This window comes from Canis lupus, chromosome 36 (genome assembly GCF_048164855.1).
Source record: "Canis lupus baileyi chromosome 36, mCanLup2.hap1, whole genome shotgun sequence".
Lineage (NCBI taxonomy): Eukaryota > Metazoa > Chordata > Mammalia > Carnivora > Canidae > Canis > Canis lupus.
In genome coordinates, this window is record NC_132873.1 from 10322429 (window position 1) to 10341347 (window position 18919).

Consider the following 18919-nt stretch of genomic DNA (forward strand, 5'->3'; position numbering starts at 1 on the left):
ATCTGTAATTTTGTCTCTAATAAATGGAAACAATATGCTTAGATGAGCTAAAAATACTAAATTAGAAATTTTTCCTGAGTTTTGCTTCTGCTGAAATACATGAAAATCTTATTTCTCTTTAGATTTAGTGGAATAGCAATGTATAGGCTTAGCATAAATTGCAATGTCCATTTTTTTTCTTCAGCCTTTTATTAATAGACACACAAACAGGTAAAAGTAAAACTAAGTGAAAAGGCAATCTCAAAGTTGTATTCATTTTCATAAAAATATTTTTAAAGTTGATCTTTGAAATTTTTATTATATACCAATGAACAATTAAAGGGGTCATTGTATGATTAAAATTAGTAATATATGCATGGTTTTAAATTTTTGACTCTCAATGTTTAAACTCTTTTCATCATCCAGTAAGTCTTTATTGTTGTGTACTTCTTCATTAAAGATTAAATTTTTATATTTTCTCAGCTTATGGTATTTGACTTTTCTCTCACAAGATCATTTTATTCAGTCACTCACCCATGCATTTCTCATTCATTCTTTTCATATAACAAACATTTATAGAGTACTTACCATGTGTGGAGCATGTTTTTCCTAGGTGACAGATCTTCCTATCAGAGTGTTTCGATTAAATTAATCAAGTGACTAATTTGTATATAATTATTTTTGCAGTCTTAGAATATTGTTTAACTTAGTGATTCTCCTTTAATTGTTTAAGTATCAGTATGTTAGCATAGTTGGGTCTGGTGAGGACTCTTCACAGCCTGTACACACCTTCTCACTATATTCTCATAAGGCAGAGAAAGAGTGAGGAGGTGGGTGGGAGAGAAAGGGAGAGGGAAAGCTCTATGGTACCTCTTCTTAAAAGGTCACTAACCTCATCATGAGGGCTCTACCCTCATAACCCCATCTAAACCTAATTATCTCCCCAAAAGGCCCCATCTCCAACTACCATCACACCGTGGGCCAGGGTTTCAATATAACGAATTTTGCAAGGACGTAGTTCAGTCCGTAGCAATTGGTATATTTTGTTTTATTTAAAGATTTGTTAAAAGGTTTTATTTTAGAGAGAGATTAAGAATGAGAGCAAAGGGAAGGGAAGGGAGAGTGAGAGAGAATCTGAAGCAGACTCCCCTCTGGGCATGGAACCTGATGCAGGACTCAATCTCACAACCGACCATGAGATCATGGCTTGAGCTGAAACCAAGAGTTGGATACTTAGCCAGCTGAGCTACTCAGCTGTGCCAAGGCTCACTGTTTAAAATGAATCTTGGGCTTATTGAAGGATTCATTCAATTTGCAATTATATAACATCCTAATTTTTAATTTATTGTTATATTTTGGTCAATTTTAATTTACTTTATTGTAAAACTCTCAATCATTCATTATAATGTTCACTTAGAGAGCTTATCTATAGTTATCACATTTATACTGATTTTTCCTTATTTTTTCTCGAAGTCTGCAACTTTGAGTTGAATTCTGAATTTAAGATCTATGTTTCTAGTTGCCTTTGGGATGTTTAGAAATAACTACAAATAATGTTTTGAGCTCAACAGATAAAAAAATGCAGAATTCTTACATGCCATTTCACTCGAATATATTCTCTTTCCAAATTATCTTATCCCTGTCATTAATATAACCCTTTACTCTGTAAGGTTCTTCAGGCTTTGAAATCTTGAACTCACTGATTACTTAATGTTGTTTCTGATACTTAATCTTCTAGTTTCTTTTTTTTTTCTCCCCATAAGATTTCTCTTGGTTTGATCCTATCCTCTCTTATCCTACTGTTCCTTGTCTCATCTAGGCTTTCTTTACTTGGTGCTGATATTTACCTAGCACTCACAGGTACATTATACTGGTTACTAAAATATTAAAATGCTTCTGTACAGGTTTGAGAAATAGGCTTTTCTCCAGTTCCATTGAGTCATCCCCCACCCTGGCCTCTGCAAATGCTGAATATCCCTCTGGGCTCCTGCAGCTATGTATGGTAATTTCTCTCTCCTGCTGTCTTTTATGGAAACTGTGGTCTCTGTAGTGTGATATGTAGAATATTGCCCCTGTCTTTATGTTGAGCCTCATAATTATGGTAGATTAGTACCCTCTTACTGGTCCTTTATCTCTGGCTACTTTTCCCTCTAACATATTCATCATATACAGATGACTCTCCCTAATCTCTTTACTCTTCTGATCAAGAGATGGAACTCAGGTCAGACCCTTTATCAACTGACCTTACCATTTCTGCCTAACTTGTTTTTTCGTGCCTCTCTCAATGAGTCAGATTGATCTCCTAACATAAGATGTTCTCATTTCTGCTTTTATTTGCCTTTGCTCACTTTCACACCTCTGAAATTCTCTGTCTTGTGAAAGATTTGTCTTAAGTTCTATGTCACTTCTACCTTAGGTAATTCCTCCTTGAACTGACTTCCTCTTAGAATTCCTCTTAGAATCCATATAGCAGACTGTATCTTATAAAGTATTAGTTTCAGAGTTAGAAAGTTAGAGTTTGTATGGTTGATGTTGCTTTCTAACTCAGGGAATTTCTTCTGCTGAATCTTTGATATACACTGAAGATTTTTTTCCAAGCCTATAACATTGATGGTTCTGTTGTTGGACACTCCTAGTTATTATTCAGTTTTGAAATATTTCCTGATGTTTTATGTGCCAGGCACCGAACTTGCCCTACAGTAATGAACAAAACAGATATGGCTCTCTCCTTATAAAGCTTACAGTCCAATTTAGGAGAAAACATTAAAAAGTAACCATACACAGAAATGTATAATGATGATTTTTAATAGGTGCTGCAAAGTAAAAGAACAGGGGGACAATGAAAAACAGCATTAGGACCTTAGTTTACACTGAATATTTACAATAGGTGAAATTTAAGCTGAGGGGATCCCTGGGTGGCGCAGCCGTTTGGCACCTGCCTTTGGCCCAGGGCGTGATCCTGGAGACCCGGGATCGAGTCCCACGTCGGGCTCCCGGTGCATGGAGCCTGCTTCTCCCTCTGCCTGTGTCTCTGCCTCCCTCTCTCTCTCTCTCTCTCTGTGACTATCATAAATTAAAAAAAAAAAAAAAATTAAAAAAAAAACTTAAGCTGAAAAGTCAGTAAGAAGGGGATACACATAGAGCTGTGGTGTATGAGAGGTATGCTTACCTTAAGGCAAAAGTTTTTGTTCATCAAAGAAGCGAAGGAAGACGAGCGGGCTTAGTAATTGCAAGCAAGATGAAGGGTGGGACTGGTGGTGGAGACTTAGGAAGGGAGCCTTATGACATTATACTTTCCTGTAGATCATAGAAGAAGTTTGTATTTATATCCTAATTCAAATGAGCAACTACTGAAAGATTTTGAACACTGACTTGGTAGGATTTGATTTATGTTTTTTTTTGGTGGAAGGAGGGAGGAAATTTTTAAATTTAGAAAGGCTGATTTTCTGCATTACTTAAATGAGTTTCTTAGTTATAGAAATGTAGAACAAGTACACAGCCTTTGTCTTGGAATAGAAAATTTTCTGACTTCATTAATATAAGGCTGCTGTCTCCAGGGAGTGCAGATATGTTCTGCTCTGTACAGCTGGTTTGTGGGGAGGAGGAGGTCAATTTACATAAGGTGCTCAGGGCCTTCTGCAAGAGAAAGAGCTAATACCTGGTCTCTGATGGGATGGAGGCATGTAGGTGGCCCTGCTCCCAAAAAATCCAGTCTCAAGAAAGGGCAGTAAGACTTCTGAAATAAAAATACCTTGAGGAAAATTTTATTTGAGGACATAAAAGTGGAATCCAGGCTGGGGACCAACTCTCAGAAGAGCTTTTATGCTCCCAGGGCTGATGCTGGAAAGTAGTGCAGATGTCCTGAGGGTAGTTTGTACACTGAGGAAGAGCAGTTGATAATGGGTAAGTGTAAGCCACTGTGGCTTGAATAGGGAGCCAGTAGTGGGCCAGCATTGATGGGTGATAAAACACCAGTAGCTTTGAAGATAGCAAAATAATCAGTACTTTCCACTCTTCTTTGACGTATGGTATACAGACTGCACTTTTAGGGCACGTGAGATCGCTAATCAGTTATATTTAAAATAAACATTTAATATGACCATAATTGTACCTTGAAGTGATAGAGCAGGCTACTATGGTTATGATATATAAAAGATGTCTTAACTTGTTTTTTGAGAGCATGGATTAGAAAATTGCCTGAGAAGAAATGGGGAAACTCGTGGACATAAGGAAACCAGTAATAGTTAAGTAAAATATCATATTACTTGGAACTAGAGTGATAGTAGCAGAGAGAAGTGAAGTATTATTTCTTTAATTAAGATCCAGATCTTGGGGCACCGGGGTGGCTCATCGGTTAAATTTCCGCCTTCTGCTCAGGTCATAATCCTGGAGTCCTGGGATTAAGCCCCATGTCAGGCTCCCTGTTCAGTGGGGAGCCTGCTTCTCCCTCTCCCTCTGCCTGCTGCTCCCCTTGCTTGTGCTTTCTCTCTCTGTCAAATATATAAATACCTTTTTTTAGAAGATCTAGATTTTTCTGCAAGAACTTTGTTGATCCTATATCTTTCAAATATCTAGACTTGAGCTTTCATATCTACCTTTCTGTTCTTTTTCTCCTATTTAAACATCTCTAATTCCTTCAGTGTTTCCTCTATTAGATAATTTCTGGAATCCAGACTTAACCATTCAGGTATCCTTATCAGCTTGTGTCATCCACAGGTTTGATAAATATGCCTTGCATTTTTTTTTTTTCATTCCTGTTAAAGTAGCCCTGTGGCATAGGACTTGTTCTCTTCAAGTTAACATCTTTCCTTAATAACTCTTTTTGGGTGTGGTTGTTCAACCTGTTATGAATGTACCTAACTCATATTATTTCCTGCATGTTTCTCTATTTTGACCTCAAGAATATCGTGAGAGGTTTCTTCAAAAATGCAATTAAGTTCAGGAGAGACAAAGTTCACATTTTCTTTATCTGCCAGTCTAATAATTGAATCAACAATAAAAACACTATTTTTAGTGAACCCACATTGGAACCCTTTCTAAAGTTGTTACATAAACATTTGCCTACTAATTTTAATGGGTCCATTGCAAGTTTATTTATCTGAGATTTGGAGAATTCAAATGCTTTGCTTTAAAAAATTATAAAAATAGCCCACCTCTAGTGTTCTGGCAACTTTCCTGGCCTCTTAAGTATTTCAAAGGTTCTTATGGTAGTTTCTTGATCATTTATACACTTCCTTTGAGGTCCGTGGGATGTATCTTATCTGAGCTTGTATTTTATGGGCTGCTGTATCAAAGTACCACAAATTGGGTGGCTTAAACCATATAAATTTTTTGTTTCAGAGTTCTGGAGGCTAGATATCCAAATATAAGGTGTTAGCAGTGTTGGTTCCTTCTGGGAGATATGAGGGAGAATCTGTTCCAGGCCTCTCTTCTAGGTGTAGGTAGTTTGCCGTTCCTTGGTCTCTGGATGCATTACCCTAACCTTTGCCTTCATGTTCACATGTCTTTCTTTCTTTTTTTTTTTTTTTAATTTTTTTTTCACATGTCTTTCTTGCTGTGTGCATGTCAGTGTCCACATTTCCATTTTTTATAAGGTTACCAGTTATACATCATCTTAACTAATCACACATCCAATTAAAAAAAAACACTAATTTTTGAATTGGCGTATTTCTTGGTGAAAATGAAGTATGATATAAAATCATTTTGTTGTATTATATAAGTCTATGTGTGTCCAGAGCACCAAATTAAAGTGTAAATATCAGAGTAAATGAGTCTAGAGCTGATGACACAAAAGATCATGTTTGTTTAGTTTCCGTTAAAAAGAAATAGAATAAAAGAAAAAATGGGGCTCCACCTATAGGCAGAACCTATATGCCTATAGGTCAACCTAGATGTTACATATCTCACCAGTCTGTGACTTTCATATAAAGACACATATCTTTTCATGAGCAGATTAAGGTAGTTAGCGCTCCCTAGTAGCAACCCCACTGGCCTGATTCATGGAAATTAGCCCTCTTTACAGTGTTTCAAGTTACCCCTGACCCACTATCACCTCGAACATGTCTAAAAACCATTCTCTTAGTTGTCACTACCATAGACTGTCTTTCCACTCCTCCTCTGGCTCCTGAATGTTCATATCTATAGCTCAAGAAGTTCTTGACAAAGATCCTTTGTTGACACACCTATAAGGAGAAAACCATTTCTCATATCAAGGATGCCATGTATGGCTTCTAGATTTTTTTTGTAGGGATCCCTTTCCCCAGCTTTGCCATACCACGTCATCTGAGCTGTAAACAACCTCTGCTAGGGGCGCCTGGCTGCCTCAGTCAGTTAAATAAGTACCTGCGATCAGCTCAGGTCATGGTCCCAAGGGCCTGGGATCAAGCCCCATCTCTGTTCAGCCAGGAGCCTGCTTCTCGCTCTTCCTTTGCCCCTCCCCACTGCTCATGCACATTCTCTCTCTCTCAAATAGTCTTAATTTTTTTTTTTTAAATAAACAAACCCTGCTAGTGCCCAGAAGATCAGGAAGTGCCTCTTGATCAGTTTGTAGCTGTAATCTCTTTTCCAGATTTTCATTTCTCGTGAAATGAAGCTCCATCATTTTTTTGGTCTTCATTCCTCGACTATAAACATTTAATCTCAGGCAAGGAGTTTCACAGGGAACAGATATTAGGCTGTACTTTCACCTCTATACTTATCTGTTACCCTTAGTTCAATTTCCTCCCTCATCTCCCTTTTACAGAATAAAGGTTGTCATGCCCATGACTGATTACAAACAGAATTGGGGCTAGCTGAGTGGAGATTACTTTTTGGGCCCCAGATCTGGCAGCCAAAAATGTTCTGTTACATAAAGCATTATATTTAGCAAATGAAGATATATCTGGATCATTCTTGAGAATTGTAAAACATTGCTTATTTGGTGTATTTGAGGAACAAAAAGACCAGTGTGGTTATAGTGGTGTGAATAAGGAGAATAGTAGGGCCACTCCAGATACTCTGTGGAGTATAGACAAAGGGAGCAGTAGTACAAGCCATGGATGTTATGGGGGCCTGTGTGAAAGTGATCTACGTGACTGATAATAGTGGATCCAACTGGAGGAGAGCACTGGAGTTGGTGTGAAGAGGTCAGATGTATTGTGTAAGTAGAACCTACCGGGCTTGTTGATGGATTGGAAGTGGCATGTGAAGGAAAAGAGGTGTTAGGAATTACTGCTAGTTTTTGGCCCAAGCAACCCTGTGAATAGTGATGTCATTCACTGATATGGGGAGGCCTGGAGGGAGGAGTGGATTTAGAGACTGGAGTGAAAAATTCTATTTTGAACAGGTCAAGTTTGAGATTCATTTCTACAAGACATGCAGATAGCGATCTTGACTCTTAACCAAAAGGTCTTAACCAAAGATGGGAGAGCCAGAATGCTCTTGCAGCACAGAGCAATTTTGAAACTACTTACAGTGTAATCACGGTTCAAAGCTGCCAGATATGTGAACATCATGCATGACTTTCTTTACTCCTGACATGTATGGCAGATCTTTTATGTGTGATACACTCTTATTTTTTTTTTCCTATCTGTATATGTTTTTCTTCTTTACAAATTTTTACTCTCCAAGATTTTGCTACTTACTAATTATAAGATTTGGCTAAGCTACTTATTTTTTTAAAAAATGGTGTTCTCGATATAAATGAGGATAATATCACTTATTTCAGTGAGTTGTTCTGATTATGTTAGATAATGTTCTTGAAACTCTTAGCATAGTGCCTAGCATGCAGTTAGTATCTATTAAATACCTTCAGTTTTGGTTATTATTTTTGGAAAAGGAATATTATTTTTAAAGCTTCTTTTAAATATTTTGGAATGAGATAGGGTATAAATGAGCAAATAATAGTGGACTGTCATTTTCTATAGACATGTATAAAGCAATTTTTTCTTAAATGAGTTGCATTTTTATACCTTTTAGAATTACAAAATATTACAATCAGTATTTTGAGTTTTACAAGCACATGTGGGTTTTTTTCTTTTTTTGGCATCATAAATATGATTAGTGGTGTGAGTTAATCTTTGGTGCTTCATAAGGTTTGTAATACCTTTATGCAAATCAAAATTCCCACAGAAATAAGGAGTTAAAATGAAGCAATGGGCATTATTTAGATCACCTTTTTTTTTCTCTGCTCTACCAGGATTAACCTTACCATATGTTGTGTATCAAGACCTTTGAATATGCTCAGGTTTTCCGTTGATTTCCCCTACTCTTTGTTTTAAAACCTAAGATTACTACTTTGAGGGTACTGTTGTTATGAAAGGGTTTTGGTTTTTTTGCTTTTTTTTTTTTTTTTTTTTGAGAGCAGAGTAAATGTATGCTAGAGAATATAATGTTGAGATGCTCCCTGTTGCATTAACACAGAGATCTTTAAGGAGCAAAGGCTAGATCACTTAATAAAACCACAGTCTCTTCTTTGGCAATCGTGTTGAACCTGGAAGAAAGCCAGACATGGCCAGTATAAGGTTAGATTCCATTCCATCAGCATAATAGTTAATAATAGTTGACTGACAGGGATGTGAAGGGTGCTCTTTTTTCCTCCCCCTTCTACCCCTGTTCCAGGCTAGCCTCTCTAGGGAATATGCCATTCCTTTCTCCATTCCTAAAATTCCTTGCTTGAGCACAGCCAGGGGCTGCTGGACTGGTGTCTGATTGTAAAGGGGGTGCGGGGTGGGGGGGTATCTCCTTGAAAGAGTTGTTAGCTCTTGTGGTTCCTGCTGAGGGATCCACAAATCTCCAAACAATGGTAGAGATTTAGAAAAAAAGGTGGGTTGCCCCATTACGGCTAATGTTTATGTGTGAAAAATAAGTGGAATTAACTTAATACCACATCAAGATCACTTCTGCTTCCCCACAGCCACAGGTGACATTCTTGTCCATGGAAATTTAGTGCTATTTTAGTCTGATTTTTGTGACTTGTACATGTCATACACTATTTTGCATTGTTAAAACTATATTTTGAGAGAGTTTAGTACTGATAAATTAGTAACATTTGCAACTTTCTTGCAGCCTGTCTGTCTGTCTGTCTGTCTCTCTCTCACTCTCTCCTTTTTGGATGCAGGTATTTGCAGGATAGGAACTATTCAAACAGTTACAACATTCCAGAGATTCTTTCCCTGTATTCTACATGTCTATATTCAGAGTTATATTTAAATAGTAAGGTATTGCCGAATATTAAAGAACGTAAGATTCATTAATTAGTATAGTGTTTAGGTGAAAATTCAAAAGTTTTCCTAAGTCCAATTAATTCTTCCTCTTTACTGGGGTGGTGATTCCTGGACTAAGCAGTCTTGAATTCTATAATTTGGTAAAGTTCGTATTTGGTGTTGTCTGTAGTTTGGTTTAGCCATTATTCTTTACCCCACATCTCACCACAACAGAGCCACTTGCTAACTTTTAATCACCACCTTCTCAAGTTTAAGAACTTGGCCAGAGTGATCCCGGAAAGTCTCAACATTTTCCAGTGAGTAAAGTCCATCTCTTTGGGAGATCTTGACACCTATCATTAACAAGGGTGCAACCTCCTTAAGGATAATCAAGCATAGAGACCTGCTCTTCTGTATACATGGCAAAACGTAAAGACGTTATACATCAGAATAAGGTAATTCTTAAACAGAGTGCGTTGTATTGAGTGGCAGTGTCGCCTCCCTCATTCTACAGATTATGTTGTGGGTTTCAGATGTTTTTCTCAGGTCAGTTTCCCTGTCATTAATGCTGCAACACCTTTGCTGAGTAGATAGCTACTCTCTCATTCTTTTATTACACCACAGTGAAACTAGCACGCTGACTCTTATGGGCTGATGAATAAACTCCAGTTTTATTAGCTTTTGTAAATAAGCTTTAAAAATAGTTTCTGGTATGAGAATACAGTGAATAAAGACTTAAACCAGATTGTTTTTAAAAAACAAAGCCTCATTTAAATGAAATCATATTTAAGATGTTAATATGATGTTAATATGTTATTATACATGCCATTCAATCTGTAAAGTGTCTATGATATCACTTACCTTACTGGTGAATTTGGCTGGTAACATGAGCATGTGTCCAAAAGCCTGTCTGTTGGATAATATATATAATCTAGAAAATATTTAGTTGCTTTTTAGCACTTTTTAATAAAATAGATCTCATCTTCTTATTTAAAAAAATGCTTACTAAAAATTGCTTTTAACAACACCTGTTTTCTAAGTGTCTTTATAACAAATTAGGAAGGTAATTTGGGAAAGGATTCAATTTGTTTCAGTGAAGATTTTCTGAATATTACTATGTGCCAGCCACTGTGTTAAATCCTTGGAATGCAGAGATGAGTAAGATTGTTCTCAGGTGACAGTGCAGAGTTTAAGAGAAGTGAGTTTAAATCATATCACTCCCCTTATAACGGGTGTACTGCTCTGATGGAAGACATTAATTTTGCTAAAATAGGCCAGAAAGAGATATCCTTTGAGGAAATAACATTGGGGGTCTACCTGGCATGATGAAAGCAGGAAAATGAGGACAAAAAGGACATCTAGTGAAGAGGAATATTGCATGAGCAAAGAGCATTATATCAGTGTGATGGGGAAACAGGAAAGCACTGCAAAGTTTGCAAAATATGACTTCAACAAAGGTTACTATTATTGTTGTTTTTCAGATTAGAAAAGTCATGCTAGGGATTCCTGGGTGGCACAGCGGTTTAGCGCCTGCCTTTGGCCCAGGGCGTGATCCTGGAGACCCGGGATCGAATCCCACGTCGGGCTCCCAGTGCATGGAGCCTGCTTCTCCCTCTGCCTATGTCTCTGCCTCTCTCTCTCTCTCTCTCTCTCTCTCTCTCTTTCTCTGTGTGTGTGTGTGACTGTCGTAAATTAAAAAAAAAAAAAAAAAAAGTCATGCTAATATTTTTCCCTGTATGAAAGGCTTTTAAGTTATGCACATTCCAACAGGAGCTTGGGACTTTGTAGCAACTTAGAAAATACTTAAAGAAGAGACAGTTGAGGGAATCTGTGTTTTGTTGTTTTCACATTATATAGATTTCAATGATGCAATGAGTAAGTCATAATAAAAAGCAGAGCATAAGAAAGTCATTGATATTTTAATAGGTATATAATAGGACAGATGGCAGCTGTTCTTACAGTGAACATACCATAATGTATAAACTTGTCAAATAATTAAGTTGTACACCTGAAACTAGTGTAACATTGTCAACTATACTCAATATATTTTTAAAAATTAAAAATAAATTATATAAGGCTGCAGAGGTTTTCAAATGAGTAACAAAGAGAATTTCCCAAGATTGAAGTCTCTTAATATTTAATGGGGAAGTGAATAATATCCTTTGCACATTCATTCATTCATTTATAAGTATGACAGTATTAATGGACTATCTACTATATATCTAGTACTCTCTCTGGGTTGGGAAGACATCAGCTGATGAAGGTAGACATGAAACCTGCCATCATGGAACATTAAGGTTAGGGGAAAGCCATGATTTTTATCTTCTCAAGTATATTCTCGTTTCAGAGTGACATAGATGATTTTTTATTCATATATTTTATCATATTATGATTATTTTAAAAATACTTTCTGTATACTTCTATAAGACTTTAGATATTCATTTCTTTTCCCAAGTTATAGTAAAAATAATTACCAAGCACTTTTCTAATACTGGCTGTAGGAATTAAACTAATACTGTATGTGCAAACTGTAGGTTAGAATTCAATGGAGAAGGAACAAGGAATGGAACTAACATCTATTGAGTGCCACTATGTGCTAGGCTTTATGTGAGATGATTTCATGTACTTTTTATACCATTTAATCTTTAAAGTATCTCTGGGAAGTAGTGTTTTCTTCTTCTTCTTCTTCTTCTTCTTCTTCTTCTTCTTCTTCTTCTTCTTCTTCTTCTTCTTATTATTATTATTATTATTATTATTTAATCAGGGAAACATTCTAGGAGAGGGAAAATGAGGCCAACCAACTTGCCCTATGATACACAACTGGTAAATGACAACTTTGGAATTTGAAATGAGGATGAGCTTTTGCTCACTTTACTGTGGCTTAGACAAGGGTACTTGAATAATTGGTAAATGATAAGTGTTGTTTTGGGTATTTGAGCCAAGGCCTGACTTATTTCAAAATCTGTCCTTTACATGAGAGCTTATGCAGGTTGCTTAAACTTAAAACATTGTAAAAGCGAGTGTTTTCATTATTTAATTTTAATATTTCTTGCTTTCTGTGCTATAGGTTTTGATAGTTTTTCACCCATATGGTTCATTTTAACTGAACGCTTGAAAATTTATTATCTTGTATTAAAGGTATAAAATTACCATCATATGAGAATACACATTAAAGAAAATAAATATAAAATGCTTTTTGGGGACTTAAATGAATTGCTAATAACCCTGTAAAGCAAAGCAAAATCTCTCCTTTGAAATTGTTTTTTCAAGCATATTTCAGCATCCAAAAGGAAAATGTGAACAGTCAAACCTAGTGAAAACATCCCTATGGATATAACAACTTCTTTTTTTGAAAAACTCCTCAAAAACAATTGTCAGGAAAATTTACAAGCCTTTTAGTATTTGTGTAGAGTTGACAGCAGGTATTTCTTATTCACATACTCAACCAAACTCTGAAGAAGAATGTTTTTAATTCTTGCTTCATATCATTCAAGTCAGGTGATCTAAATATTCTTTCATGTCTCATACACTGATGGCTTTGAGTAATTTGAATGGCAGGGGATCCTGACTGTATATATAAGATCTGTACCCTATAAACTTTGAGGTTTATTTTTTATTTTTTTTTAAAGATATTATTTATTTTTTTCATGAGAGACACACACAGAGAGAGAGAGAGAGGCAGAGACATAGACAGAGGGAGAAGCAGGCTCCATGCAGGGAGCCCAATGTGGGATTCGATCCCGGGACTCCGGAATCATGCCCTGAGCTGAAGGCAGACGCTCAACCGCAGAGCCACCCAGGGATCCCAACTTTGAGTTTTAGAATTGATTTGTTCATAGATTTGCTCATTGCCACCATTAATACTGATTCCATAATCGCCTTTTGCTCCTTTTATCAGTATTTTTTATTATAAATCTTATAACTACAGCATGAATGTAACATGAAAGGTTAAGCTAGTGAAAAATTACATTGGTAAATAAAGGAAAACACTTATCTGACACATGTCCTACTTTGTATATTTGTTCATATACTTAGGTAGTTATTTTATTTCCTTAATTTGGCTGTAAGATTCTTTTTTAAATTTTTTTTTGAGATTTTATTTTTAAACAATCTCTACATGCACTGTGAAGCTCAAACTTACAACCCTGAGATCAAGAGTTGCATGTTCTACTTACTGTGGCTGTAAGTTTCTTGAGTTTAAAGATCATTCTTTATTACTTCTTTATTTCCTAAAGTTAACACAATAATCTTTATTTTTTTAAAGGTTTTTTATTTATTTACTTATTCGTGAGAGACACAGAGAGGGGGCAGAGAGAGACACAGGCAGAGGGAGAAGCAGGTTCTCTGCAAGGAGCCTGATGTGGGCCTTGATCCCAGGACCCTGGGATCATGACTGAACAAAATGCAGATGCACAACCACTGAGCCACCCAGGTGCCCTTGTACAATAATTTTCACATAGCAAGTCTTCATTATGTATTTATTGCTGCTGGAGTTCATGATAAGTTGTTTTAATGTATAGTAAACAATACTGCTGAGTAGAAAACAACTGGAAAAGTAAATTCCCATTTGCTATATTACCAGAAATCTTAGCTTTCTGCCTAATTATTGGTAACTTGCAGTCAACCTCACTTACCTTTAACTTGATCGTGTGTTTCACTAGTTCCTTACAGACCTTTATTGAGTCTGTAGTTTAGTTCTAGTTTATTTCTTATTAAAATATATTTAATGATCTGCCTGACTTTGCAGCCTGACCACTGATCTTAACAGCTAGTTATCTTTAATGGACTCAGATTCTAGGCCATTAAAAAGGGGAAATATTTCTTCATTTAAGGAGAAAATCTGGAGCTGTGTGGTGGCTCACTAGTTGAGTACAGAGTTACATTTGATCGTCCTGACTTGACCTTGGTACCTCGGTTCCTCAGGGCTTGAGTTTATGGTTTGCTCTGGGGTTTTGAATGTCTTGTGTACTCATCACACAATATTCTCATTATTTCTTGATTTTCTGTCTCTACTAGACTGAGCTCTTTATAATTCAAAAAGTATTTAAAAGAATGAATGCTTTCTGCTGCTTCATTTTGGATCATGGCCAATCACCTGTCTTTCATCTGCTTTGAGGATATTGTGGGTTTTGGAGTTAAATTGAATGTAATATTGCCATACTCATATACCTGGTCTTTTTTGCCTTCTGTTCTAGTTCAGTCTTGATTCCATTGTACCTTTGGGCCATGTTCCAGTTGGTTGATTGCTAGGATAACCACTGGCCAGCTCTGTAGGCTATGAATTTTCCTGAACTACTACCTCTTGTGCTCTCCCCTCACCTGTTATGTCTCCCCTTGAGTTTCAGGGTCAGTGGTTCTACCTTATTCATCTTTCTGGCCTCTAGGCTTATGATTCCACCTAACTTAAAGCTGAACAAATGAATAGAAACTTAAATTGTTTTTTTATCACTTTTAATAGATTTATGCTAAAAAAATTCCAGCCTAACACTTAAAAAAAATCTTTATTAAAGGCATTTTTAATGATTTGGACTAATTTAAGAATAGATCGTGACTGCCAAACATCTATTAAACAGGTTCTGGAGAGAACTTAGTAAGTGGCCTTTCCCCCCAACATGTGTGTTGCAGTTATCAAGCTTATTAGAGTTAGTTAGGATTTTGAATCAATGATGTGTTTGGTATCATAGAGTTTGTTTCATTACCAGCAAACCATTTTTTGCTAACTCATAAGCTTAATTTTGTCATTCTTTTGAAAACTAATACTGTTCCTTTAAAAATCATTAAGATTGCTGAAATTTTGCTAGATTTAAGAAATTTTTTGAAGTATTTTACAAACATTTAGTTTTCACTTATATAGTCTTAATCATTTGCATTTTACCCTTATTCTTATTGTCATGCATTGTTAAATGTTTTTTTTCTTTCTGATCACTTTTCTATTTCAACTGTTTTCAAAGTTCTCAATTATACTTGCTGCATTTTTGTAACTGTTGGCACTGGATTGATTGATTTTTTTCTTCTTTTTTTCTCTTTTAGTATGGAAAAATGTGAATATATACAGGAGTAGATTCTAAATGAACCTTCATGAATCCATTATCCAACTTCAGCTATTACTAGTTCATAGTTAGTGTTTTCTTAGCTATACCCAAGTTACTTGCCCTCAGATATTATTTTAAAGCAGGTCTCCAACTTCTTTAAGGGTTTATGAATTACTGAGTGAGCAAAAGACTCTTTCTTTCTTGGTTATCACATCAGAATTGAACAAACCAGATCAAGTCCGACAATGGGGAGCCTGCTTCTCCCTCTGCCTGTCTCTGCTTCCCTCTCTATGTCTCTCATGATTAGATAATAAAATCTCAGGAAAAAAAAGGAACTGAACATACTATATACATATATTATATTTTCCAGGGTACATAGTAGTTCAGGCTTGGTGCTTCTTACTTTTCCTCTTAAAAGTATTTTTATTCCTTTTGTTCCTTTGAACTTTCTAGTTCTTAGTTATCAGAAATGGAATTGGGGTATGTATGGTTTTTGAATGTTAATCAAGTTTTTTGCTAGAAATGGTTCATCAGTTTATCATATTAGGTAATTTGTTTCTTAAAAGCTTTTGTCACAGTTCCAAGGAATGGGTGAAATGATCAGTGAATTTTAATGGGGGCAGGTGACAGGATAGCATATACAGAGTGTTGTTCATTTAGGATATGCTATGGAAAGGACAAATTGGATGTTAAAATGGAGAGCAGAAAAACATGGGTACAAATTAGGTGAATACTTTGGAAAAAATGGAAGTAGCTAAAAAAAATAAGGAGATGGCAAACTTTGCCCATTGTATTCAAAAGTAAAGAAAAAAAGGTTTTGTTTTTTTGTTTGTTTTTTTGTTTTTTATCTTGTTGTTATTTTTTTATACAGTTTTATTTAGACTGACAAACATACTCTGCCTAATTGTGGTGGGACAGCATGAGCTTCCCCTCTAGTAATATGAAAGAAATCTATGATGGTGGTTTATGTATAGATTTTGTTACTAGTAGGTACTCCTTCAGATCACCGTTCAAAATAAAAAAGAGAAACTAAAAACCAAAAAAAAAAAAAATGCACTATTTGCGTTTTTTTAATAGAGTTAACCTCAACTATGATGGGCTTGTCCTTTCATATCAAACTGCTGATATTTTTCAGAAGTTAGTATTTACCATGTAAGATGTTGTCCTACAAAGATCATGTTCATTTGTTATTTTCATTCATTTTATTGTTCACCAGCATGCACTATAGATAAGATATAGATAAGATATAGTTAATGGCAACTTAATAAAACTTTTACACAAAGTTTAGCTTTGGAAAATTCTAGTAATTGACTTTCTGAGATGAGAAAAAACAGTACTACTTTACTTTAGCTGTGGAATACTTCAACTTAACATATGGAATGTTTGTGCTCTTCAGGAGTACATTTTAAGAAACACTAATGCAAAAAAATGACAATTAGTATACATATTTGTCTTCCATTCTGATATTCATTTTCATGTTGAAATTCTTGAAATGAAGAATTAAGTCCCTGGGAAGTCATTAAAATAAGCCCTCTCCTCGTTCGTTTCCCAGAGTTAGGAGTCTTTGTGTTCTGTCTCCCTTTCTGATATTTCCCACACATTTCTCCTCCCTTCCCTTACATATACCAGACTTGGTGAATCTCACATAGGTAAGATGGAAATTTGTGTCATTTTTAAAACAGCCTGTATAAAGATGTTCCATAGTCCTTTTGGTAGATTTGTGCTAACGTGTAACAGTATTTAATTCTGTGATAACCAGGATTTTTCTTGAAATGATTTGTACATTAGTTATATGCCTCCCGATTTTCTAAGTTCATACACTTTGTTTTTTTTATAGTGAATTGTAGAGTTTAGATACAGAAGTGGGATCTCTTTCAAGCTTTAATTTAAGATAACATACAGAAATTTTCCTGAATAATTGAAAACGAATAACCATTCCGTAGTGTTGAGTATAAGGAAGTGACAGTATCCAATTGATATATCCAATATTTAATTCCAATATATCATAATAACCATAGTTATTACATGCATTTGGCTTTTAGAGTTAAAAAGAACTTCACATACATTATCTACTTTACTTTAAATAGGGGACAAAATACAAGTGCTATATCAATATAACTACATTGCAAGCCATCATACGTAATTTTCACATAAGCATTATATGCCTGATATACATTATTTGCCTCCAAATACTTCTGTCTTGGAGCTCCAGTAGCACTTGGAGCACGTTAGTGCTCAGTACTTACATAAATACTTCTGTGTCTTATTCATATCTTGTTTATATCTTGTATTTAGGGATTTTATTATTGTTAATTTTTCAGAAATGACATTATATATTAGGAACCTTTTTCCTATTTTAGTGTTTTGGAACAAATGAAATAGCTCTAAGTAGATTTTTCTATGTAAGGGAAAAACTATGTGGTAATCCATGGGACAACTTCATCCTTGCAGAAATTTCAGGTTTTGTAATGGGGTTATAGGAGGCTTAATTTGTCATTTTTCCTGCCTGTTTACAAAAGTCCAGTTTTAGTTTAAGTGATTTGATGTATAGAAAAGGGTTAGGAAAAAACCCCATGTTATTTTTTAAAAACCATAGTTATTAGTGTGTGTGTTTTAATATCTGTATATGAGTTGCTGTGATGCCACATCCACTTTGGTCTTTGCTGCGTTCCATTAACCTAAATTTGATAGAGTCCAGTGTCTGGGTGGTGGTTCTCAGTGTTTGTTTGTGAGTATTTTATGCCCATGGGTCCTTTGATAATTTTCATCTAAAGTGAAGAAAGATCATGAATCTTATTTCCATATACTTTAGGTTGCATATCAGTACTTGAATTATACAAAGATAGAAGTCACATGAAAATGTTAATGTGCATTTTTTTCACCTAAACAAGGATGAGCAATATATATATGCTTAGTGTGTTTAGTATAAATTAGTTAATGGGTATTGTGTCAGCATATAGCATCAGTTAGTGAAAAATTAATGAAATGTTTCCCTTGAGGATAACTAGTTGTATTTTATTTATTTATTTATTTATTTGTTTGTTTGTTTGTTTGTTTATTTATTTATTTATTTATTTATTTATTTATTTATTTTTGAGAGAAAAAGAGAATTGTGGAGCTCAAACCCACGACCCTGAGATCATGACCTGAGCCAAAATTAAGAGTTGGAATCTTAACTGACTGAGCCACCCAGGTGTGCTGCTTACCTAGTTGTATTTTCTTAAGATTTTCATACTACCTCAGAAAAGCAATATTTGTACTAGAATTCTCAAATGACAAATACAAATTGATAAACATGTATTTAGATAACATCCATAGCAAATTGTGTGTCACTTAAAAAATAAATTTATACTAATGATACTATAATAATATCTACCTTTGAATTCACATATAGCATAAGATATTATATTTTTTCTACTGAGTGCAACCCAAACATACTTGACCTTTTTACCTATTTCTTGGTTAATCTTAAATATTTCTGCTGATATGCTTAAAAATTTAAATGACCATTTTGCTAATGAATATAAACACATATAGCATTTTCCAATAGATTATTTCAGTAATACATGGTACAACATTTAGAAAACTTTTCTCAGTGGGATTTTCTATTTTATATTTAATGGTGATGAATGGGAATGAAACATATGTTAAAATACTGAAAAGGCTATATGAAGCCAGCAGACTTTAACTGAACAAAATTACGGTGGTATGGACTTAAGCGTTTCT

The 18919-nt window shown here is 35.2% G+C and overlaps 1 protein-coding gene and 1 long non-coding RNA gene across 15 annotated transcripts in view; one reads left to right on the top strand and one right to left on the bottom strand.

The window, feature by feature from the left end:
• The window catches only part of IKZF2 (IKAROS family zinc finger 2), a 146197-nt gene that overhangs the window by 57051 nt on the left and 70227 nt on the right, over window positions 1-18919 (top strand). The window lies entirely within an intron of this gene.
• LOC140625804 (uncharacterized) overlaps window positions 6500-18919 on the bottom strand; it is an 82318-nt gene continuing 69898 nt past the window's right edge. Inside the window, exons 4-6 of the long non-coding RNA XR_012025108.1 lie at window positions 16343-16415; window positions 10023-10092; window positions 6500-8449 (exon numbers count right to left, since the gene is read on the bottom strand). This is a non-coding gene — a long non-coding RNA (uncharacterized lncRNA). The remainder of the gene's footprint in view (window positions 8450-10022; window positions 10093-16342; window positions 16416-18919) is intronic.